Here is a 25,565-nt window from a genome sequence, read left to right on the forward strand (position 1 = left end):
AAAGCTCCATGGAAAGCATCAGTGAGTCTGGAAGAATCTCTGCAGGTCTTCAGCCTGCACCCCTAAGAAGCAAGGTACTTTTTGGCACCCACCTGAGTAAGATACTATTTTCCTAATTCAGATGTTCAGCCTTTTAGTAAAGATATTTCCAAGTGGAGGTCTCTAGAAGATATTTTCTGCTTCCTTTCACTGATCAGGGAAACACAACACTGATTCACAGACTATTTTACTAAGTGCCCAAAAATTAAATCCGCCTTAGATACTCAAATTAATTAAATTGACTGAGTATACAAATAAATAAATATATGTATAAATATGTGAATGTGTAAAAGTAGTTAGAGATGGTGAATGAGAAAATGAAAATCTCCTTGTTTCAGGCAGGAGACATAACTTTCTCCACACTAAAAGCTCTCCAGTGACAGTAGTTGATCAACTTCATGCAAAAATGTGTCGGCATGCTCTTGAAGCAGTTCTCTCTGAGGGCAGCTGTCCTGGTGGAAGGAAGGCTGGTCTTGGTGCCTTAGTGACACAGTGCCTGCTTTTATGACTGAATCCAGGCAGATGAATGTTTTCTCTGCAGAGGCACCAAGCAGGACATCTCTCATATGTTTGTGGACAAAAGTCTGTCACAAGCTTGGGCAAACATAAGTTGTCTTTTAGATGGCTGTGAACACAGCTTTAGACTGGAACTTGTTAATATCTGAATGGTTCAGAGAGTAATTGAAATATTCCATCAAAGTTAGGGCTGGCTGAGGAGATCTGCCTATTGATCCACCTACTGATTTGCCTTCCCCTGTTGAGATAACTGATGACAGTAGCTGGACTAAGAGTTAAAACCACTGCAAGTCTAATCATGGCCCAGTTATCAACAAGCTAGTTTTGTAAGAAGTCATCTGCAGTCAAGTAATTTGATAGAAACATTGACACAAAATTGGATCTCCAGCAAGATGCCTGATGGCTCTGGAGATAAGTTCTATGAGAAGCAGCTGAGGGAGCTGGGAAGGGGCTCAGCCTGGAGAAGAGGAAGCTCAAGGGGACCCTGTGGCTCTGCACAACTCCTGACAGGAGGGGACAGCCAGGGGGGGTCAGGCTGTGCTCCCAGGGAACAGGGACAAGAGGAGAGGAAATGGTCTCCAGTTGTGCCAGGGGAGGCTCAGGCTGGACATCATGAAAAGGGTGCCTAAGCCTAAGCATTGGAAAGGACTGCTCAGGAAGGTGTTGAAGCCATCAGTCCTGGAGGTGTTGAAGTCATCATTCCTGGAGGTGTCCAAGGAACTACTGGACATGACACTCAGTGCTCTGCTCTGGTTGACAAGGTGGGAATTGATCAAGCTTGGACTCAGTTTCTAAAAGATCTTTTTGAACTTAATGATTCTGTGATTCTGTGACTGGCGAGCATGGGAAAGATTCCATGAAGAATAATGGACATTAGGAAAAGAAAGAAGCATATTGGAAAATAAATATCTGTTGCTGGGGTAGGACATCTTTGCAAGAGATGCAATCAATGCAGCAGTCAAGCTACAGCATTCACAAAATCACAAAACCTTCCTCTATTATTATAAACCTAAGGACCTCTTGAGGGTTTTTTTTTTGTTTGTTTGTTTGTTTGTTTTCTTTTGCACTTTAATTTTTTTCTATTTGTTTAGGAACAGGGAATCCCAGCAGAAATGATCCTGGACCAGACAGTGACCACTTCATATTAAAATCATACCCTAAATTTCTGTGATGTCATTAGAGCCTTCAAGCATCTCAAAGTCCTGTCATTTAGGAGAACCTGAAGTAATTTCATTGAATTACTCTTTTAAGTTCCTTTAATTTACTAAAGTACTCTGAAATCCAGTTATGACAGTGATCACAGCGAGTCAACATTACCTATCCTCTGCAAGGGACACACTGCACAAGTCTGTTACATAAGAATAATTCAGCCAGTACATTGTTGAGGACCAGAAATTCCATGGTGGAAAATACAAATTTAACTTAGGGAAAATAAATCCCAAAACCCTAGAGAGTCTACAGTGAACCGATATGAATCAATATAAATTGAAGTTTTTGCTAGATAATCCTAGCCAATCTCCCTGCCTTTGAGCACTTTCAGTCTGACATAAAAAGATACAGATCAGTGGGAAAGCAAAGCAACACTACACAGCTCAAGCTCCCAAACAGATTTCATTTTTGCCAAGAGAATATAATGGGTGGTACATTCCAGTTACAGGGTGGAAAAATAACAACTCTTCTCTAATGCCAGTGGCACAGAAGTCTGCTTGGATAAAATTAACTTTGCAATTAGGGTTATGATTCAGCACTTTAATAAATTTCCATTTATACAGACCACTGGAAGAAAAGAGATGGCTAATTATAATTGATGAGGTGGAGCACCTTAGCAGCCTGCTTTCTTAAGGAAAATGCTTGGGACGTGGCTGTAAGAGAGCTGTGGTTTTTCCAGTAATTGCTGTAATCAGCCCTGGAAAAGTAGGTGATCTGTGAGTAAGCCAACTCCTACTCTAACAGCAGGAGATTGCATCTGACCTTAATATTCATGCCATGTGATGATGATTGCACACATTCTCGCCTCAAAGAAGTAAGAGTACAATCAAAGGTTTTAAAATTACATCATGTGGAGCATCTCTGCCACTCTCTCCCTGCACAGCAGGGTGTGCAAGCAGCAGCCATGCTCATCCCTGACTTGCTGCTGAGCCTGGGGTTTGCTGAAAGTCCTGGTTTGGAGATTCCAACGTCAACTCAGTCCCAGAAGTGGGTCAGAGGGCTTTGAAAACAGCAAAATTATGTGAATGGCTTGCTTAAGGATATGCTGGTGTCAGGGCAGAAGCACAGCCCTGTGTTCTCTGCAGCCCCCACCAACTGCTGGTCTGGCACTTAGCAGATAGCATCTGCTTCTGAAAACTAAACCTCTTCCAAATCTTTCCCAAAAAAGTGAATTAGTGGAATGAAGCTTAAACAAACATGATAGATTTTCTTGTCCATGAACATGCTTGAGAAGTTTATCTACTCCCATGTCCTACTGAGACATTCAGCTTGTTTTACTCAGCTAATAAAGAAATGAGTAAAACATAGAAATGGCAATGAACAATTAAAAAAAAAATAAAAATTACTTTTAGATGTACTGATACTATATGAAGTTCAGAATGATCTCCCATAATTTATGGCAGCAGCTAATTAGTCCAATTTTATGTGGTAGTTTAGGTCTTGGAAGGAGTCCCGAAAAAAGCATGGAAGGAGTCCTGAAAAAAGTTACTGTCGTGGTTTGAGAGGAAGTGAGTTTTTTGGGATGCTGTGGTCAAACCAATAGGTGCTCAGATATGAATATTGGCACCTGGTGTGGTCACTGAGGACATGGATACACCTCTGAGAACACAGGGGGGTTAAAAGCAGAGAACTCCCAGAGGGAAGCTGCCACCTTGAAAATTGATAGCACGGCCAGCATGAAGGAGCAGGGGGGTGTGCTCTGAGAAGGTGCCTGGCAGGGCAGCTGTGGGAGTTCTGGACAGGCAGAGCCTGAGGCTTTAAACCCTTTTCTTGGATGATGGAAACCTTACAAATGCTGATTCCTCCTGGAGTTGAGTCAGAAGAGAGATAGAGATGAGATAAGAGGAAATGGGCCACGAGAGAAGTTGAGAAGAATCTAGTTGGGAGGAGATGATGGAGTGGCCTTTGGCTGGACTTTTCTTGGATAGCCATGGACAGAACCATTTTTCCTGTGACACAGAGACTGCATTTGGTGGGGGGCAATGGCTTGGAGCCAAGAGAGTGCAGTGGTGTGATGTGAAGGAGTGGCATGAACAGAGACAACAGGTGAGGAGGGTGGTGGTGGTGCCCTCTGTCTTCAGGGAAGAAGATGATTTCTGTTCTCGAGACCCCTCGGCCCCAGGGGGTGAACTTTGGGGGGGGACAGGTGTCCCAAAAGTGAGAGACTGTGCTTTTTTGGAACTGGGCAAAGCACCCTTAAAAAGGAAAACTCTAGAAGCAGCTCTGGTCCATGCTGGTTGTGAGAGCACTGGACATGGAAGGAAGATGTCACGATGGCAAAAGTTCTCTGGGCGGTGTCCTCTTGTGACATGGAAACACAGGAGGTTTCAACTGTGTTTCCAGGGGAAGCCCATGGTACAAGAGGGACTCCTCTCTCCTTGATGAACTGAGAACTGATTATCTAAAGAGTGGTGATGGACTGAGAGTTGATGATCTGAGGGGTGGATGTATTGGAAATTTGGTGGGGGGAAGAGGAGGAATTTTGGGAAGCTTTTCACTCAGAGTTCTGTCTGTTTCTCTTTATAGTTGTAGGTTAATAGAGTTTTTCCCCTTTTATTCCTAAGCTGGAGCCAGCTTTGCTCTATTTCTGATCACATCTCACAGCAGACACCAGGGAGAAGGTATTTTCATGGGGGCACTGGCATTGCGCCAAGGTCAAACCATGACAGTTACTTATTTTTTGTTCTGCCTTTTTAAAATCCTTAAAGGCAGTGAAAGTGTATTCTCACATTTGAGATTCTGGAGATCCTATTCTACTGCCATTCCTGGTTTGTTCAGTCCATGACATGCCGTAAAACCAGCTGGAACAAAAGCTGCAGCTTTTGCCTTCCCTACCTTCAGTCTTCCTCTCTGAGGGAAGGTTTCCATTACCATTGACAAAGACATTGAAGTACGTTCATCAGTTTCTAAAGAAGACACAAATATTCAAATGAGTAGCATTCTCATGTTCATTGGCTTCACAAAGATTTCTTCTAGGTTGGGCTGTCAATATTTTTAAAATTTTTACTTTCAGGTTTATCCAGGTGTTTGAGTGGATGCGAAAAGCGGGAAATCAGCCATGGTGGAAGGTACCTGTTTTTTGACTCTGGTTAGATCTATCTTCATTAAATAAAAATCAGATACTGGATATACATCCAAAATGAAATCACTGTTCAGCAAAAAATATGTTTGGGCAAAAATGACAATAAAATGTTGAAACTTTCCTGTTAGCTATTGGAGATTTTGGGTAATTCCTAGAAGGTTCACTTTTGCTTCTATTCCACTGCTCCTATTATTTTTAGCCTTTTCTTTTTTGTTTTTATTTTGGTTTTTTTCTGCTTGATTTGGGTATTTTCTTTTCTTTTCCTTTTGTTTGCTTTCTTTGTTCTGCTTTCTCACTGAGTCATACAGGGCTGGACAAAATGCTAGAAAATGAACCTAAGGGAGCAATCCCACACTGGGAATTGAGCCAGATGATCTATCTAGTTTTTTCCATCTGTTCCATCCCTTTCAGTGTACTTTTCACTGGACTGTCAATATGAACTGGAGGAGTGGTGTGGATCTGAGTGTATTTGTAAAAATGTTCCTGTAATTTGTCACAGGTTTTTTTGTTTCCCACAGTGCTTTTTCTGTTTCCTTCTTTGATGAAATCATGTTAATGGAAGGCATTTCAATGTAGGGACAGCAATGAGAGGGAAAAGGTGGCATCTGGGGCACACTGCCAGACCCCACTACACATCCTCAGAGCTGAAGCAGAGCTGCCACCCATCACCATAAAGGCCTGAGTTATGAAGAAGTCTCTCTTGCTAGCCCTGAGTAAAAATGGTGACTTCACCAACTTTTCTTTGCAGCCAGAGATGTTGTTGAAAACCTCCTTCAGGCTGCCATTAGTTCATTCAAGTTGAAAATAGGTAAACTAATAAGAATTTTCTTTAAGGCAATATCCCAAAATGTCGTTATCTCTAGCTCCTGCTTTCACTGGGCTAATTTAAAGCACTTTGTGCTGAATGAGCTCCAAATTAAACCCTCTCTGCTGATGTCCCACTTTAATGTGGATTTACTATAGAGTACCAGTAAAATGAGAAAAAAAAAATGGTCTAAGTTTCCACTGCCTATTAAAAACACAGACTATTATTAAGTGAAGCTACAGGAAAAGAAACTATGTCAAAGATTCCTGAGAATCCTCTAAATTCCAGAGATTCCATAAAGCCACACAGGTTGAGAATACTCTGTGTTCATGTCTTTATCATTCTTCATACTCTGCAACTCTCTCTTAACCAAGAAAAGCAGCTGCTAAAGGGGTTTTGGGAATTATTTTTCCCCCACTCTGTATTTTCCTCTCCCTCCTTAACATTACTTAAGAACTACTGCCTAGGAAGCTGCTTTGAATAGAGACAGAGTAGGTTAAGATCTAGTTATCAAATTAACATTAGATATCTTTATATCACATTGAAATCCACAGGAGGAAGATATTTCTGGCTACTGCTTGTGTTGAGCTTGTCATTTTAATTTCTCAGCATGAAGAACCAAGTGATCACATCGCTGAGCAGCAGCCTCCCATCCAAACTGTCTGCACGACCACTGCTGAGCTTCAGCTGTACTAGCAAAGACACCCTGCTCTCTGATTCATCATGATTTTAGGTGGCACAGCCATGGTCTGATAAAACACAGCCATGCTCTCATAAAACACAGCCATATCAACCTGCACAGAGAACATTTGCTCCTTTCTGCACCGTGCCATGGTGCTTCAGCAACAGCAGCAAGGAAAAACATAAAAATTCCTTCCATGTCCCCGGGATACAGCAAGTTTTCAGTGCTGCTGTCTTTTAATTCTGGTCTATTACATGCTCCCTAAATCTGAAACTGAAGTTTGCCCAGTAGAAATGTTCAGAACATATTTATCATGATCTCAGTTTGATGTATCCCTGATTTATGTGTTTGTGTTCAGGCTTCTCTCAAATCTGTCTCTGTGAGGCTCCATCTATCATAGAACAGCTCTGCTCTGGGTTCCTCAGTAAGTTAACACTGTTAGCATTTTCCATCTGAGACTAAAATGAATCCTTCTCTCAGTCTCTCTTGTATCTTTATTTATTTATTTGTTTATTTATTTTAATCTGAAAGGGAGCTGATAGCTACCTTATGTAAGTACCCATCTGAATTACTTGGCTTGACCTCCTTATCTGATTGCGCTAGTCAGCACTTAGAAAATTCCTTCTCACTTTCCTCCCAACAAATGTCCTCTCAATTTTATGTATTTTTTCCTATTATTTTTATTCCATATACACTTGTATCTTGGCTTTGCTTTGCCTTGCAGAACTTTCCAGGGGTTTGCTCCCAGGAGTAACCTGTCATGCTCATGCATCCCTACTGTTTCTCCCAAGGAAAAAGTGTGTGCAGCAGCATGCTCAGCTTTCCCAACTTTGCCTGAGTTGACTTAAATGCACAGTCTCCTTTTCACTCCTAGATTGAAAAAGTTTGAGATCTCTGAGTCTACCTATCATCTTTACATATGCATCAGATAACACAACTGTGCACTAACAGCTCTCCAAGACACTTTCAGTCCAGTGCCAGTCATCCCTGGTCACTCAGAATACATAATGTTTTACACAATTAAAATGCATAATCTTAGGTGAGGTGTTTTGTTCTCGTGAGTATAATGATATACTGTTTGTTTATGTATTAATGATGTACTGTTTGTTTGTTTAGGTATCTCTTCGTTGTGTTCCATTGTACAGCATGGGTTTGGTCTTTGGTCCAGGGTATCCATCAGTCTTGCACAGTGCCTTCTTATGAGTGCCCCTGTGATAGGCAGACTCTTACCTGAACTAAAGCTGGAAGTCTGCACTACAGGAGCTTATGCTGATAACCACAAGTTAATAGTAATGAATTTTAACACCCTGATTACAGTGTGTGGCAATTACATGCTCAGTTCCTTACCCTCATTCTCCCTAGATGCTAAAGATGAGCTTGGATCCAGAAGGAAAAAGAAGATGGAAAAAAAAAAAGAAAAAAGAAAAACAAAGAGTGTAATCCTTGAAAACCCCCACACAGCCCAGAAATCGGGTTTTGGAAGCAAAACTTTGCCATAAGAAGTGAGATCATGAAAGCTTCTACATGTCTGAAAGCAATCAAGTCAGAAAACAATGCACACAACTGCCAAGCCCAGCCATACTCTCCTTCCATCTGTTGATGGTTATCCCTTAGGCAGGTCCATGATGCTCAGCAAACTAACAAGGAAATGGAAGAAGTGAGATAAACTTAATCCAGCAGTCAGATGAGTGGTCCAGAGATTGCACAACTATTTGTCATACAAAATGTGGGTCGAAATGGGTTATAAATCCATTTGCAAGGGATTTCCATTTGCAACCAGACACCTTTTGTTGACTCCCTAGTGACATGCCCTAATGTTCCTGTGTTAGCAGGACATCCCACCCCCCCCTTAGTGCAGAAAACCAAGGGGACACACCTCTGTGGCTCGGAGAATGTCCCACTCCTCATGCCAGCTCAGTGATTGACCTGTCTGCTGTGGCTGGTGGCTGATGCCAGCTACGAACATGAGTGGAAGGTGCACATCTGTCTGCAAGAAAGGGGTCTGGCACCACCAGCTTGTTTCACAGAGCCCTCAGAGTGGTGGCCAGATGGCAGACATGGCTTCTGTCCATCCTAGTTTAGATACAGATGATGGCTGGGCTCAAAAATGCCTCAGCAGAGACTGTGCTGGGTGTGAAGCTTTCACTCAGATTCAGAGGAGGTCACTCTATCTTATGGCAGGGAAGAAATCCATATTCGCAAAGAAATCACTTTCCTTGCGAGAATAAAAGAATAAATTTATGCATGAACTTACATATATATAAATATATATATTTATGTATATATATATGTACATATGCACAAAATAATATGCTTATGTAAATATAAGTATATAGATATATACAAATGTGTGCTTGCATGGCATTTCAGAGAATAACTAGGGGCAAAGTTTAATTTAATTCATATGTATTTCTTCTCTTTCACCTTCTTCAGAATTGACAGTGTTGGAGAATTGTTGGGGAAAACCATATAAAAGGAATTGAAATATTTTTTGCAGATAACATAAACTGTTCCAGTTTCTTGATTGAGATTAATGAGGCATAAACATCAGAAAAGCTTTGCTTCAGAGGGATGTCCAAACATTCAAGTGATTATCCAAAGCTTGTTTAAAAATCTGATCTGGAAGGAAGAGTTTTGGTTTTCTTTCTTTTTGGTTTTGGCATCATTTTGCAATATATGTATATTAATATTCATCAGCTAATACAGGAATGGATTGAGAGTCCCTTCTAGCTCCCAGTTATAAATCCATTTGCAAGGGATTTCCATAAAGAATATAGAGACTGTAGAATATTAATAAATCACTGAATGGAAAATATTCCCAAAATTAATTCTTCATATGTGCAGCAATCTTATCAAAAATTCCTTTATATCTGGAAAAAAAAAATCACATTTTTAAAGTGCTTATTTTACAAGCACTATTTTGTACAGTTGAGCACCAATGGAACAAATTCACATGAAGTTATTTTATTATTTGCAATTAATTTATCTAATGAGATAGAGCCTCTGCCTCAAAGAGAACACAGCCAAACAGAGAAGGCAGAAAAAATAAACATACAAAAAAAATATTATTTGCCCTGTTACAAAACTGAATTTCTGCACTATGAGGGATTTCAGAAGCCATGGTGAAGACTATAATATTAATATTCACTGTGGAAAGAAAAAAATATGAAGAGACTTGACATGGTTTTGCTGGATGTTTTGGTAAGACATTTTCAATTGAAATTAAGTTTCCAGTGCTACTGAAGCAAAGTATTTTTTTTCACCACACTACATCAATTGGAAAGCTTAAGTTTGATATAAAGCACTATTTTCTTTAGGCTGGCAAGGAGAATTTGGACTTCAATGAGGTCAAAGTGTTAATTAAAAACTTATTTGCTGTTATACCACATAATGGTGAAGCAAATCCTAAGGTTTTGAGGTAACAAAGGTTTGTGTGCTTGTAAAAAGCCTCTGACAGCCGAGCAGGGATGGGACAAAAAGCCATGGGTTATGTACTGTGACAGATTCAAGACAGATATGACTGTAAGACTTCTTAAAACCTTCCTAGGATATTCCTAGCCAGTGGTTGCTTCTGGTTTCTTCCCATTGCAAAAGACTTTTGACTTCCCATTACAGAAAAAGATGGGAAAAAAAAGAAAAGAACAGCTTAAAAACTTAAAAAGCTAAAACACAGGAAGGTCATTTATTTAACTGTATCACCTTTATAAAAGTTAAAACCTTTACAGAACAACTCCTGACAACTAACTTCTATATTGTTAGATCATATTTTCTCAAAGATAACTGAAAGTTCTAAAGAAAACATTAGGGATGAAATAAAAAGAATCAAAATAAATTTTTAAAAATGTAAAAAAATGAAAACATGGCTCTGACACATTGTGTGTGTGTGTGTGTCCAGTTGTTCCTTGACCATCTCCAGGGAGGAATACTCTACCCCTTCCCTGCGACTTACAGAGCTGAAGCAGAAAATGTGCTCCTAGATGCAGTTTCCAGGACAAAAGAAGAAGGAAAAGAGAGGTAAATTAGGGAGGAAAAGGTAGCTCACAATAGTGAGGGTGACAACAGGATTTCTTTCTCCTGAACAAAAGTGAGCTGAAGTTGGTGGTGGTGGCAGTGCTGCTGATTATTCTTTAATCTGGTCTGATCCTAATGTCTCAGAATAGTCAAACTGCAGCTGTGATTTCTCCAGACTGAGAAAACTGGCATTTTCAACCTGCATTTAATGTCTCAGGTAAAACAGTCTAAGAGATTCTGGTGAGTGGGGGAAAGTGACAGAGCCTTAATTTATGCAGACAGAATCCTTCTCCAGAGTAATTTCCACATGCGTTCAGAATAACTTGTTTTAGAAAAATGGCTTTATTAGATAGACACATCCCTACCACCTGTAAATTGGGACAAGGAGCATAGTTTAGGAACATGGAGAAAATAAATTATATGTCCAACATCTTTCATGGTACCCCTCCCAGGGTCAGTGTTCATAGCTCTTGTGAAGTATTTCAGACATTTTAGGGATAACAAGAATACCTTGATAAGCCTGTGGAAGTCACATTCCTAAACTCAAAGTCTGGTGTTGAAAAAACAGGTTTAGTCAGAAAACACTCACTGTTCAAGATAAATGATTTCCAAAGGAGAAGAGAATATGTGCATTTGTTTTTCTCAGACAAGAAGTAGTTGAGACAGTAGCTATGACACCAGGGCCCTTTTTCCACTATGGCATCTAGAAAATAAGTTCACAATTAATAGATATTAACAAAGCAAAGAAAATTCAATGCATCAGGAGACAGCAAATATTTGAACAATGAAGTGAATGAAATGCCAGATGGAGAATTTATGACACTATAAAAGATCCCCTGTGGGAACAAACTATCTTTTCTCATCCAGAAAAAGTATGGTCTGTTTTTCTGTCCTCTAATAAAAGCCCAGGCTAACCTCAGGTTATTTATATGTGTTTTGCTTTTTTTTCAGAACATCTGGTTATTCCTATATGACCAATAAGCAAAATCAGACTCATAATGCTGTTAACATTGATCATTAAACCTTACTGTGAAGTTAAAGTGATCTAGAGTAAATTAATTAATATGCTGTGTTTTCTGGTGCACTGCACAGTCTGATACATGATGCAGATTGGCCACAGACTCTCTTGCTGCCTCTGGTGCTTTTTTGCCTTCTGCACTAAGGAGAGATTTTTGTTGGTGACATTATCTCTGGCTGAAGAGGCAAGAGGATGTATTATGGGTTTGTGAGGTGTGTTCTTAGAGGCCACTGCAAAATTCAGGGAAAAGAGAGGGAGAATAAACCATATCTAATATAATACATAGTAGGACTCACAGGAAATGTGTGCACCTCTGTTCTACTCTGCTTCAGAAGCAAGCAGCAAATGCTTTCTAAGAAAATAAGTAATTGAGTAAAAAAGGCAAAAAACCCAACAAACAAAAAACCAACCAAACAAAAACAACAACAACAACAACAACAACAACAACAACAAAAAAAAAAAAAACCAGGAGAAAAAGGACACACCAAAAAGAGAGAAGGTCAAAAACTTAAACCCAGAAGAAAAATCTACCCCTCGTAATTAAAATGTTTGTGAATACAGGTACAAAGAATTGCACTGATCTCTCCCAGGATCATATTCTAGTTGCATACAAACCATTCCTTTCATCAAGAAATTGCCTTTTACTACCTTTAACACTGGGGAAGGAATAAAAAGGCTTCCAAATTTTATTTCCCCTTTTTTTCCTATGTATTTTTGTCAGTATTGATCCCAGTCCTGGATCCCTGCCCTAAAAAAACAGTCCATGTCTCTTTGAAGAAAAGGCCACTACCTTTTGAAGAAAAGGCCACTACCTTTTCAGACACCATTTTTAGAGAGCTCTGTCCAGTCTCCAGCTGCTGCTTCAAAAGTCAGAAGACCAGCAGGTGCTGTGTCACATCTGTTGGCCTCATGAGGGCACTTTGGATGGTCTTGTGTGTCTGGAATACATCAGACACTTGAAAGTCCTGAGATCTCTTCCACTGAGTTTAACAAGAGATAATAACCTGCTCTCCTTGCCCCCCAAGAAAAGCAGTGTGGCATAGCTGCACTTCAGTTTTCAAAGTAATTCTCCCTTTGACCTTTGCAGTAGTCTTTTGTGGCCATTTGTGCTGCTTCTTTTTGCCTTAGCTCCCCACTATGAAACAGAAGATGCTGCTGTCCAGATCCTGTGAATTACAAGTTAAATTTTTTAACCTAAAGGTATTAATTGATTGTATTGTCTTCCAAGCAAACCTTATGAATCTTTATAATGGAAATAACTTCTGTGGGCTTTTTCTTTTTTCTGCTTTGCTTGTTTGCTTTGCCACTGTTTGCTGAAGGACAACATTGAACTTGGAGCTTGATTTTATGAGAAATTGTGGTTTTTAATGCAAAGGCTAAATATCATCTACCAGCTTCTGTCTGATTGCAGAGTTCTGATGGCAAGCGATGTAAATAGTGGTTTCTTATCATTTCTGATTCTGTCATGAGGCAGAAAATTGCAGGGTTTTAGTTATTTGCTAATGCATTGCCTGTTTCCATAATTCCAGCTGCAATGGCTAAAACGAGTGCATCAAAACTGTCAGAGAGCTGTTTTGGATAACAAAGCAAAACAGTGACATTTTTGTATGAAGATGAGGCAGCTGTACTGGCGCATATGAATAAAATAGGTAAAACAGAGCCCAGTCTCAGCCTTAATCACTTGCTAGAGATACCAAAGTGACAATTATTTGCAGTGGGAAGCAGAACTGCATGGCGAACAAAGTTTGTCACATTTCAGTGAAAATCAAAGCAAAAACCAATCTCTGAACACATTGTGGAAGTGCATGAAGCCTTATTTAAGTACTTTAGGAAAATACAGGCGTGCCTGGAAGAGTCATGGGTTTATAGTAAAGCACAGCCACTGGATTTTTGTATTTCATGGGTAATAGTTTTATCTTTCTAGGAAGAGATACTGTTAGTTACTGTACCCTAGTCCTAGCTCATTTTGTGTACAGAAACTCTTGGAACATTTTGCTCTGCCACGTCATGCTGACCAGCCTTTGCTCTCTGAGCTGGCCACAGCCATAGGTCTCTCTCCATTTTTTCACTACAGAAATCCTTGCTGGATAAAAGTGCTGTCTAACCTAGTCTATGGAACATTTGGGTTTTTTTAAATCTCAGAGTAAAATCTGGCTGTCAGGTTTTATAAATCACAAGCTTTAAAAAGCTTAATCAGTAAGCCTTGAATGAAAGACCAATCTTTCTTGATCCTAAAGTGAATTTGAATATTTTTTTTTAAATTTTCCTTTTTTTTTCTGTTTTGGATAATAATGATGTTCTTCTCTGGTGAATTATTTCAAGATTAATGCAGAGGGTTTATTCAGCCACTGTTTAGCATTATTGATTGTGTCATCATATGAGGCATTGCTGGTTGACCATTATGTCTTGTTTGCAGTTTATAAAGATGCTGAACAGGATGTGAAACTCAATAATGCATCAGCAGCAAATGCAAATTTTCTGTATTTACTGAAGAGGGGGGGGGAACCCATGACAAACAAGCAAACAAACAAAAAAGGGAGAATATTAAGCCAGGTATAATGGGTTTATGTGTTTTGTCAGCAGCCTCCATCATTTTGCTCTTCCAAATCTGCCAAACTGACAGAAAGCTCCACAGTTCTGTGGGTCTTTTCCAGTCCCTGATGCCCCAGCATTGCCAGCTGCTGCCGTTGAGTCACTGACAAGCTCTGACTTCTCTGTGAAAGCCAAAGGGCCAACTCACACTTCCAAACCTCCTTTTTCCAGGTCACAGCTCCTTTCAGGAATGTAAATCCTCAGCTGGGATGTGGTAGTTGATATTACTGACAAGATCACTGCTGATGGGAAGATGGGAATAGAAGATCACACTTTTTTTTTTAAATTTGTTTGGTTTTTTGTTTGTTTGTTTTTTGATTAAAATGACATTTTGCAAGAACAGATTTTCAAAGCGGTCCAGTCTTCTCGCTAACTTTGCAGATAGCAGAAATTCTCATCTGTTTCATCTCCTTTTCCTAGAAGTTTCAGTCCCTACAATCATGAAATGGCTGTGCTTATTCATATCACAGTGTTGCCTCTTTTTAAGAGAAACTTCAACTGCATTGCTTTCTGATTTTTAGCTCTAAATCCCTGTAATTCATTACCTTATTTTCTTTCATAATTATAAGAATTTAAATAGATTATCAATCCCTATGAAGTAAGTTTTCAGACCCTAGAACTGTGGAATACTCTGAATTCCTTAATGAGCAGCAAGATGTGGATTAGTATCCATAAGGAAGAAATTCACATCCAAGTTTCAAGGTGTTTATAAATTGAGAAAGCTCATGGACCATTCTTGTAGTATGACACATTCTGACCATAACTGATCTTTTATATAATTATATATATTAATATCACTTGCATCATTTTTATCAGAATCAGGTTGGAAAACACCTCTGAGATCAAGTCCATCATGTCAACCAGATCATGGCACTGAGTGCTGAATCGAGTCTTTCCTTAAACACCTCCAAGGAATGTGACTCCAACACCTCCCTGAGGAGCCTATTCCAATGCCCAATCACCATTCTGTGAAGATATTCCTCCTAATGTTCTACCTAAACCTTCCCTGGCACAGCTTAAGACTATGTCCTCTTGTCCCGTCCCTTGTTCCCCGGGATCAGAGTCCAACTCCCACCTGGCTGCCCCCTCCTGTCTGGGGGCTGAGCAGAGCCAGAAGGTTCTCCCTGAGCCTCCTTTCCCCCAGTTTCAAAACCTACCAGCTCCCTCAGCTTTTCCTTGTAAGACTTGTGCTTCAGACCCTTCCCCAGCCCTGTTCTCCTTCTCTAGACATGTTCCAGCCCCTCAGTGTCCTTACTGAATTGAGATACCCAGAACTGGACACAGCCCTTAAGGCGTGGCCTCACCATTGCTGAGTCCGTGGGAAGAATCATGGCCCTTGGTCTGTGTCTGGGACAGCCCAGGGGACAGTGGCCTCTTGTCCCCCTGGGCACCCTGGGCTTGTGTCCAGCCCCTGGCACCAGCACCCCCAGGGCCTTTCCCAAGGGGCCCTTTCCAGCCCCTCTGCCCAGCCTGGAGCTGCAGGGAATGGTGAGACCCAAAGCAGGACCCGGCACTTCTCCTTGGTGCCCCTGCCAGCACTGGCCTCAGGCCATGGACCCAGCCTGCCCAGAGCCCTCTGCAGAGCCTTCCTGCCCCCAGCAGATCCATGAATTTACCATGGGTAGACTCCATCCCCTCATCCAGATCCCCAGTAAAGATTTTAAACAGGGCTGACCCAGCACTGCTCCCTGGGCACACCACGGCGGGCAGCTCCCAGCTGGATGTGGCACCATCCCCAGCACCCTCTGGGCCAGGCCATCAGCCAGCTCCTAGCCCAGAGAGGATGAACCTGTCCTGGCCCTGAGCTGCAGCTTTTCCAGGAGATGCCGTGGGACACAGAGTCAAAGGCTTTGCTGGAGTGCAGGCAGCCACAGCCACAGCCTGTTCCTCACCCAGCAGGCAGGGCACCTGCCCGTCAGACACCTGGCTGCTCAGGCAGCACCTGCCTTTCCCAAACCCTTTCACAGAATGATGCTTGATACTTCTGGCTCGTTTTCTTACAGGGAAGGTCTGACTGATCCCAGACTTGGGAAGCATTTAGGGTCAAGGACAAAGGGACCCTGGTTTCCGAATGTGCATTTGCTTTCCTGATGCTAATCCCACACAAAATAAGCTCTCACCCTACAGGCATATGAATATACCATCATTTTCCTGTTTCAGCTGTTAATTTTCCTAGTTTTCCTACAGATTGCTATCAGTAGTCAATGTTACAATTACTGTCACTGCTGTTAGCTGTATATTGAAAAAGAGGATTTGTATTTAGACTGGTTTTCTATCATACAGTCATACACCGCCATAAAAAAGCTTTGACTACAGATCCTGAATCTGAAATAAAGTTCAGTAGAATCTGTCTTATGCTATTTATTATTAGTTTAGGGGAATCCACTCATGGACTGGGAAACAAAGTTCAATAATTTCAGCTGGGTAAGTTATATGAAGTTGAAATAGTTAAGTAGAAACAAACAGATGAAGATCTCTTTTGTGAGATCAATTACACTGATTAGGTCTGTCCTCTGCAGACATTTTTAGGCTAACATCAGATATGAAAACACAGCCATAAAGAGTAACATAGCAACATAAGTAAACTACCTTTTCAGGCATCCACACAGCTTTTCAGGTTAATAAAGTTTTTTTTTGGTTTTCTTATTCTCAGGTAGTTGTAGGTGACAAAACACCTATAGAAAGCTCATTACAGCTTACACACTGCATTACTGCAGCTAAGATTGAGGAATTCTTTCTGACATGACATTAAAAATTCCATCTCAGTTTTTCAAAGAAGATTCATTTCCTAGGGAGTTTTCTGTATTTCTTAACTTGTGACAGAAACAGCTGAGACTGTTTACTGTGCATGGTTGCTCAGATAATATTGAAAATTAATGATGAGCAGGGAAAAATAATAATTTTAATAAAAAATTTTAAATAAATATTTTTTCTTAAAGTTTTTCAAGTTATAGGTTTAAATTTCAGTTGATGATGCTGGCTGAGTTTGAGTATAACATGGTTTCTTTGTGACTTATATTATACAAATGGGCAATTTTCCAGATGGTAAAAGAAAGGGCATGAAGTTCAACTGATGTCACTGGTCACCAAATGATCAATTCCAGCAGCACGGGAAGGAAAACAGCTGAATTAAGAAGTTAGGGTGAAGGGTGGAGGTGGAGGGAGAAGCACTGACTTGTAATGGGTGAAATCAGACAAGGTCTTTCACCAGTTTCATACGGCAGGAAATGTATTAGGATATTGATCATGTCAAAATGTTTTCTTCCCAGAGCTAAGTCCTACCAAGTACTGAAGGGAAGAAAAAAGGCAGCACTGTAATTACTATACTGCTTTTTATAAGTTTTTAGACTTCATCAATAGTTTTGATTCCACTGTAAGTTTTAGAAGAAAAAAGAAACCACTCTTGAGTAGTTTCAGAGAAGACCTGATGCCTAAGGGAAGAAAGGTGTTTCAAATTATGACACTGGAAGACATTATTAAATAACAGTAAAAAAAAACCCTCTTTTATACTGTCAACCTTTTTTTTCCATAGAAATTCTCAAACTCTAAGCTAAAAGTAGCCTTGGGAGAAATAGTGTGAAGGTTTTCTCAGTTTATTCTTTTTTAGAGTAGATATCTACCTGGATTCCTTTACACATAGCTGCAAGGTTTGTGCAGAGGAAGATGAATGAATTATTTTATTTTAGATACATTGTGGTCCTGTGCTAAGCAATTTAAAAGAGAAAATAACATTGTTAAAGATAGGTGAATAAAGCAAGAAAATATGAACTATCTGCAGCCCTTCCTTTCCTTCCCATTCTCCTGCTGAAATGAAAAGCAAGAGAATATGAAAAACAGCAAGGTTTTTGGTTTTATCATTATTATTTCCCAAGGGCAAAAACCTGCAAGTATAAAATCTGTCTGTGAGGAAAAAAAAATAAAGAATTAGGTGGGTAATATTTATTATGAAAGTAGTAAAATTGTAGCATCAGCTTTTTCCAACCTTGAGTATGTATAAAGAGGCAATTAAGCTACCAGGTAAATCTATCAGTAGGACACAAAGGCATTAGCAAGTGCATGCCCTGGGTACATCCTTATCTCTCTACAAGGAAAATTTGGGCATGCAGGCTGGAAGGAAACAGAACCAGGGTGCCAAAAGCCCTTCCAGCAGCACTGATGGGTGCCAGAGCTGTGGGGAATGCCATGGCACACTGCCCATGGGAACAGCAAGCATCATTTGGGAATTGCAAGGGACAGGATGGTGAACAAAAAGGATGCTCTAGGTATTTCTCATATTTGCATATTTGGTATGTTTTTATGCAGCACAAACCATCACCCTGGGCTCTATTTCTACAGTAGAAATGATGAATTTTATTCAGGAGCCACTTCATGAAATTCTTCAGCCAGTTTTATGCCTCAGGTCAAACTATAACAATTACGGTCTCAAAATTATGAGTTTATAGCCTCAATTATGATATTACAGCCTCATTATGTTCTCAAAATTATCCAAGCTTCTTAAGAGTCAGCACAAAGGTTAGCAAGGCTTGAAAATAAATGGTAGCAGCAAAAAACCCTGTTCTCTTACGACAGGTGGTGTTTTCTCCCTTTGGGTGGGGAGGAAAATTTGGATTCTGGAAAGTACTCTTGGAAACCTGCACCAAGTATCTTATTGAATTGAGCTCTTTTGGACTGAGAAATCTTTCACTGGTGGAAAGGGGTGAACAACTGGTCTGTGGAAGACTTGCATCTGTAAGAGCCACTACTTAAATGGAGTGATGCTTTGATAGGAAAAGAGCATGTATTATAGAAAATATTTCCTTCACTATATTTTTCTCTGTATATATATATATATATATATATATATATATGCATGCATATAAACAACACAATTTTTCTTTATTTAATTTAATTTTCCTGAGTTCCTTCACTTGTTATCTGTGCAAGTAAAAAAAAAAAAAATTGACCCCAGCTCCCTCTTTCTTCTTGTGCCAGCTTGCAAGAAAATAAATAAATGGAGAGAATGGTGATACAGTAGAGCAGTCTTTTCTGCTTTACAGACAAACCATGATGATGATGGCACACAAAACACCCTTGATAAAACAAAAATGTCCATGATACTTTTTTCTCTGTTACACTAAGGTCCCTTTCTTCCAAAAAAAAAATATCCATTGCTCAAAACCTCTTGAGCAACTAATGAGGAGAAAGAAATCACGAGAAGAAACAGACACGAATCTGAATTCTCTCATGGCTTCTTCTCATAGTGTTAAAGCTATTAAAAACCCACAGTATATTGTACTAAATAATACATTAATATGCTTAGCTATTTTCAAAAACTGGCAGTGGTTTCAAGCATCAGAGCTCAGTTGTAGAAGGGGGATCTGACTTTCAAAAGGTGAGTGCTCAGTAATATTGAAACAAATGCCATTGAAGGTGTTGCAAAGCTAGAAGAACAGAACTAGGAGGGTTTTCCAAAATCACTAGTGTTTTTGATAAACATCAGCCTTGACCCATTCCCAGAGCCTCTTGAAGCATGTCAGCATTTCACACCTTGACTTAGATGCTGCTGTCTGGAGCAAGGATCCTTAGTGACCCCGTCAGTGTCTGCAAGGATCCCATCAAAAGATCAATGCCATACAAACAAATAAGGAAATAAATACACACACCTTCCCCCCCTCCTATTATCTCTCTATCAAGAATACAGATTGAGTCTCAAGATAGCTTCATAAGTGTTACTCTAAGTTTTAGGGTGCTTCCTTGCCTGACATGACAGTCAATAAAATATCAAAAAATATTGTAGCTTCTGCAGTTTGTCTGGCATTGCTTTTGGCCTGATAAACTTGAGGTGTTGTTATTTATTACCCTGTCAGTCAGTCCTTGAAAGCTGAGAGATTTCTAACTTCTCCCTTGAAATGTGTCATGATGGATAGAAGATGACTGTAGGCATTCAAATGGGAAACATGGAGGTGGAATTCTTCTTTTCATGAGTGACCCAAACCAAAGAAAAATGAGCTGGCACAGAAACAGGACTTTTGGCACAAAGTCTGGTAAGGCTTCTAATCCTCTCCAAAGAGCCATGGCATGGTTTGAGCTGAGAGGTCAAGGGTATCGCAAAGTTTGTTTAACCATTTAACAGAATTCTGGTTTTATCACATGAATATTCCCCAGAAAATTTACTTTCTCTAAGGTAATTGATATAAATGAACCTCCTGGAAGTCACAGAGGACACATTTTATATCTTTCTGTTTAAACAGACCAGGAAATTCTGCTGCTCTGACACTTCCAATTGGAACTGTTTGGACAGTCTGGGGTACCTTATTTGCCTGACACAACTGTCATTTTCCCAGATTATTTCAGGGCACAGTGCAGGAGTTAGCATACACAAGGGATGATGCACTATAGGGAATCTGAATGCAGTTACTCTGTTTCAGAGAGTGACAAAGTTTAATACTATGGATATTGACATTTCAGAGTGGAATGGCCTGGGAATAGCTGTGGATGCATCTAACCATTTATTAATATGGTTGTGGCCTTAGCTATGGACTGATCCAGTTTTAGCTGGTAGTCTCAAATGAGAAGTGCTGTAATTTTACTAAGATTAGAAAGGTATAATTCCTGTAGGCAGGAAATACTACTGAGAGAAAAATCTGTGTTGTTCCATTACATCTTGCTCCTGTAGAGACATTTGGACACATTCTTTAGACTGCTTACCCAGGAGATCACCCCTCCAGGACCACAGATAAGGACTAATGCTCATTTAAAGTTCCTTCTTCCATTTGTGAAGAGGTGCATTTTCTTTAGGATTCTGCTGAAACTCTTTGGCATGCCCCCAAAACAAACTATTTTCTCATCATCTTTAAGTTCCATAATTCATTATTTAAATAAAAATATCCCCAAAGCCTTCAGAAAGTTGTACAGAAGAGGACACTGTTTACGTAAATGCACTATAAACAGCAAAAATCAAAAGCAGTTGGCAAAAATTTCTTACAGTAAAATCATTAGGCCTTCTTAACAACAAATAGATATTAGAAAAATCCAAAGATATATCAAATGCAGTATGGTTTATTTTTGACTGTAATTATGTCTCTTGATTCATATTTACTACAATCATACATTGTATTATAACAAATATTTTCTTTGCAAAACCCAAAAGATTTACTCATTTCAAGCCACACACACAGATTTTACTAGTTTTTATCATCTAAGCAGACTTTCCTTTGTCTTATTGGATGTTTTAGGATGAATAGAATTTCTTAACTTTATATACTTGTCAGGACCAATCCCTCAAAGTATCACACTGTTGGACACTTGTCATAAATTATATATGTACCTAAACATTATTTTAATCATTACATACAGCTTGTTATCTGTCCTCTTTTCTTTATCACCTTATGATCTCATACGACTTCTAGGACAAAGCCATATTTAACATCTCTTACATTAATTTTTAAGGAACTGAAATTTTAACTCAACTGTCTGTGTTAGAAGGACTTGTATAGCAGTTTTCATGGTAGGACTAATACAGCAGCAGTACATGATAAATATGGTTTAGCACACTGCTTCAACAGTTATGTGTTGATGTTGCTGAATACATACATAATATACACAGAGGTTCAAAGATATATGCCACACTGCTATGAAATGAATCAGAGCACTTAATGACAGAGAAAATATAGAAAGTCATATTGTAGCTCATGGTTCATGTAATCAGGGTCATCCAGGCTCTCAAAATTGAAGATTAAGCTTTTAAAACTACCATAAATGAGTCAGAAACCTTCAATTAGATGCACTAACTTCTTCAATAACATTCAAATGAAAAGTAAGTCTCATTTAATAGTGAAATAGGGGGAAGACTGTGACTGGTGTAATATAGTATAATCGTGAAATATAGGAAAGATAATGACTAGTGCAGCCATTAGCTGAGCACATTGAATAGCTGAGAGAGAAGGCAGCGGCAATAAGGAACAGCATCTCACCTTCCTGCAGGGCTTTCCATCACAGGATCTCAAAGAATCTCACACAATAATAGCAGTGATTCGCACCTCTTCTGGGAGGGAGGCTGCCATCACACCAGCACCTGATTATCCTGCTCGGCATTTAGAGCTCTCAAAGCCTGGGACACTGAACTACCCACTCCCTGAATATTCCTAACACTCCCTCTGGCTGCCGTCCCTTTTGTTCCTCTCAGGGTATATTTTGTTGCTTTTCCCCAAGCTTTTTTTAAGGAAGAGAATTTAAATTCTCCCATCCCTCTGCACCCTTCAGAACATGAGCTGAAACAACAAAATTCAGCTATCATAATCTTGGGGTGGAGTAAGAAGGAGAATCACTAAGGAAAAACAAAGTGGCTTTGACTTGACTGTGCAACTCTGAGCACCCAAACAATGGACTACACTACTGTGGTAGAGTTTTTTCAAATCTATATTGTAAAATTCTGATTTATGAGTCAAATTTTAAGACAATATGGGGAATGACACTTAGTATTAAAAAATGTAATTTACAACTCCAAAGTAACCCCGAACTCAGGGTCTTGTGTGAAAATACAACCCCAGAATCAGCTGCTCAATGCAAGATTGCATTAAAATTGTATACTGCAACACTTCATCTTCCTAATTGGTATGGATATTATCTAGCTCAAAAAGAGTAATTTAAATGATATCTCATCTTGAAGGAACCTGGAGCTGGCTGACATCCCCTCGATGGACTGCACATTTCCTCCAGCACTAAAATACATGCTGGCATGTACTTTCAGAAGTAAATGACCTGAGCTGGGAGCTACTCAAACTCAGTGATCATTCATATGCATATTCCTTTAATTTAGACATGTTCAAAGTGATAAAATACAGGCACTGTGAAGCAAAGTTACAGCCACCAGGTCTCAAGATATACTCTCTGGACACTAATCTAGTTTTTGCCCTGCAGTGACAGATGCTATCACGATTGAGAGAAAGAAAAAAAAAAAACCAAACCAAAAAACCTAAAAGCCTACAGTAGAATTTGCACATCTTATTCCAATGAGAAAATATATTGTTGCATATTTAGAGTCTTAATATATTTTCCTGCTTGGGACTGTGCAGTTGGATTTCACATAGGCTGATTACAGGACGAACCACTTCCATTTAATGAGTTTAATATTTTTATTTTTCTGGCATTTCTGCATCCACATGTATACTTTGTAGACACATAGAAACTTACACACGCTGGAACATCTTTGAAGATATAATATGGCAAAGAGTCTTAACTTTTTGCTGACAATGTATACAGCTTGACAATACCCAGTCAATTCATGCTCAGTGCCCTTTGGCAAATGAGATGCAATTTTTATCCTAAATCAATGATGAATTAATTGACAAGATGGTAAACAAAGGTTGCATCTAATACATCACTGGACTTCTGTCTGTGGGGAGCCTGCAGCTTGGACAAAGTCGCTGGTGCTGCAGGACCGAGTTCTGACCAGGGTGTGGGCAAACCTGTCTTGAGGTCCAGCTCACAGTGTGATTTAAACGTAAAAAATAAGGTAGGCCAGGACAAGGCCACATGGATTTTGGGTGAAAACAATGCTGAATCCAGTCTGAATGCCTTGATGAGTGCATACATTCTAAATACATATGTAAACATACCAGAATCCTTTAATATTGTATTATGTTTCTGCATAAGGGAGCTTATGTGAAATGATTGTGAATAGTTTTTTTTTCCATCTGCCTCCAAAAGACAAGTCTTTCATATGTTTCACCCAATTCCAAATCCATAAATAAGTTTTCCATTAAGATTTTTTTTTCTTCTTTTTTTTATTTTTTTTTAAATTTGGTTACATGCCAGTGTAGCTGAGAGTCATTAGCACAAATTCTTCTCACAGGGAAAGTTGGTACAAATTTTCTCCTATTCAAAACATCTCATTTATTTTAGAAATAAGATGCTGAAATAATCAATGTCTAGTATGTAATGCAAACCCTTCAAATTAGTTACAAAAAATTAGTTGCGTTAGGATGGGAGGGAAATGGTTTTTCCTCTTATGGAAACCATGTAGACGTCATAATAAATCCCCCTGCCTTTCCTATCCATTCTAAGTTGGGGGGTTTTTTGAAGATTTTTTTTTTATTTTGGGTGGGAAATTACTTGGTGTGGGGTTTTTCTGTTTTGGTTTGTTTGTTTGTTTTTAAACCAAACATCCTTGGCCAATTAAACTAACCTAGATCCCAGTTTTCTCTTTTTTTTTTTTGTGATGAAGAAAAGAGACTTCCCTTCGTCTTTTTCTTTTTTTTTTTTCAGAACTAAGATTTTGGTCTTTGTCAGTTCATCCTCTCTCCTAGGGGAAAAGTGTGAGAAGAATCTATGTAATATTCAAATAAACTGTAAGGTTATATAAAGCCAAATCAACACCTAGAACATATTTCAGGATCCTTCAAAAAGCCAATCCTTTTTTAAGGCAGAAATACTTAGTTGTACTTTAATAATGACAAGGAGAGTCTGACAGGAGCAGCAAGTTACTGAGTAAATGGAGAGGCCAAATTCCCTGTCAGCACTAAAAACAACTTGAATAATCAGTTGAAGTTAAGGAAAGTTCTCCAAATCATCTTGCCTACTTCTGCACTCTTGTTACTTCCTGCTTCCTACTTCCTGCTTCTAGCTGTCTTTTTTTTTTTTCCTCCCATGCTGAATTAGTGTGCAATATAGATCATCAATACACAGGTTTTTTTAAAATATCCATTTACTGAAGACCTTTAAAATTGCGAAATGAAGGAAATTCAATAGATAATTCAATCTCTCTGAAAAGGAATAGATAATTCAATCTCTTCTGAAAAGGTTTTCCTCAATTTTAGACCAAGGTTGAAATGTAGGTTTTCCTTCTGTTTTGAAAACTGCCTTATTAAGTGACTTTTGTTAGTCCTTTCTACTGTGTTTCCTCAATTTTCCTAATTATAACATAAAAACAGTTTGGAATGAGATGGAAGGAGCTGTATAAAGACTTTGTAGTCTTTCTGTTGATCTAGATTTGAAAGTGACATCTGCCACCCTTCATCTACTGCTCTTCTCCCATTCCTGAACTCCTACAAAGTGTTTGCCATGCCCTGAAAAATGGAATACTAATTTCAGTGGAAAGCAAACCACAAAACCATGCCTTTGAGAGGTGATCTCTTCTCACAGGATGAGAGAAAATTTCCAGACCTGTGTGCAATGATGAGAAAGAAAGACACACAAAGACCTACACCTCTTTCTCAGCAGGCTTTATAGAAAAATCTCCATGCTGTTTGCTCTCTCCTCTCTCACACATAGTCAGAGAGCACTGGTTATTCCCAGCTCACTGTCAGAGCCCTCAGCAGAAGCCCAACAAAAGCATTTTGCCAAAGGCAGCTGAAAATGACTCACTGTTCCTAATTCTTCTAAATTTAGCAGATTACATTACCCCATTTCCAGCTCAACTCTCTGCTTCTGTGACATCTACTCGTGCCATGTCTTCCGAGGCACCTCATGAGCAGTCCTGAGGCTGAGGTAATAACTGAGGTTTTTCAAGCTTCGTATGCCATCATCCTCTCTGCACTTACTGGACACTCTCTGGGGTATATATAAATAACAAGTCTTCCACTGACAGTGCCAGTATGGTTTGGAAATCACAATCTGGTCAACAAACTTGTAG

This window comes from Serinus canaria, chromosome Z, assembly GCF_022539315.1.
Source record: "Serinus canaria isolate serCan28SL12 chromosome Z, serCan2020, whole genome shotgun sequence".
NCBI lineage: Eukaryota > Metazoa > Chordata > Aves > Passeriformes > Fringillidae > Serinus > Serinus canaria.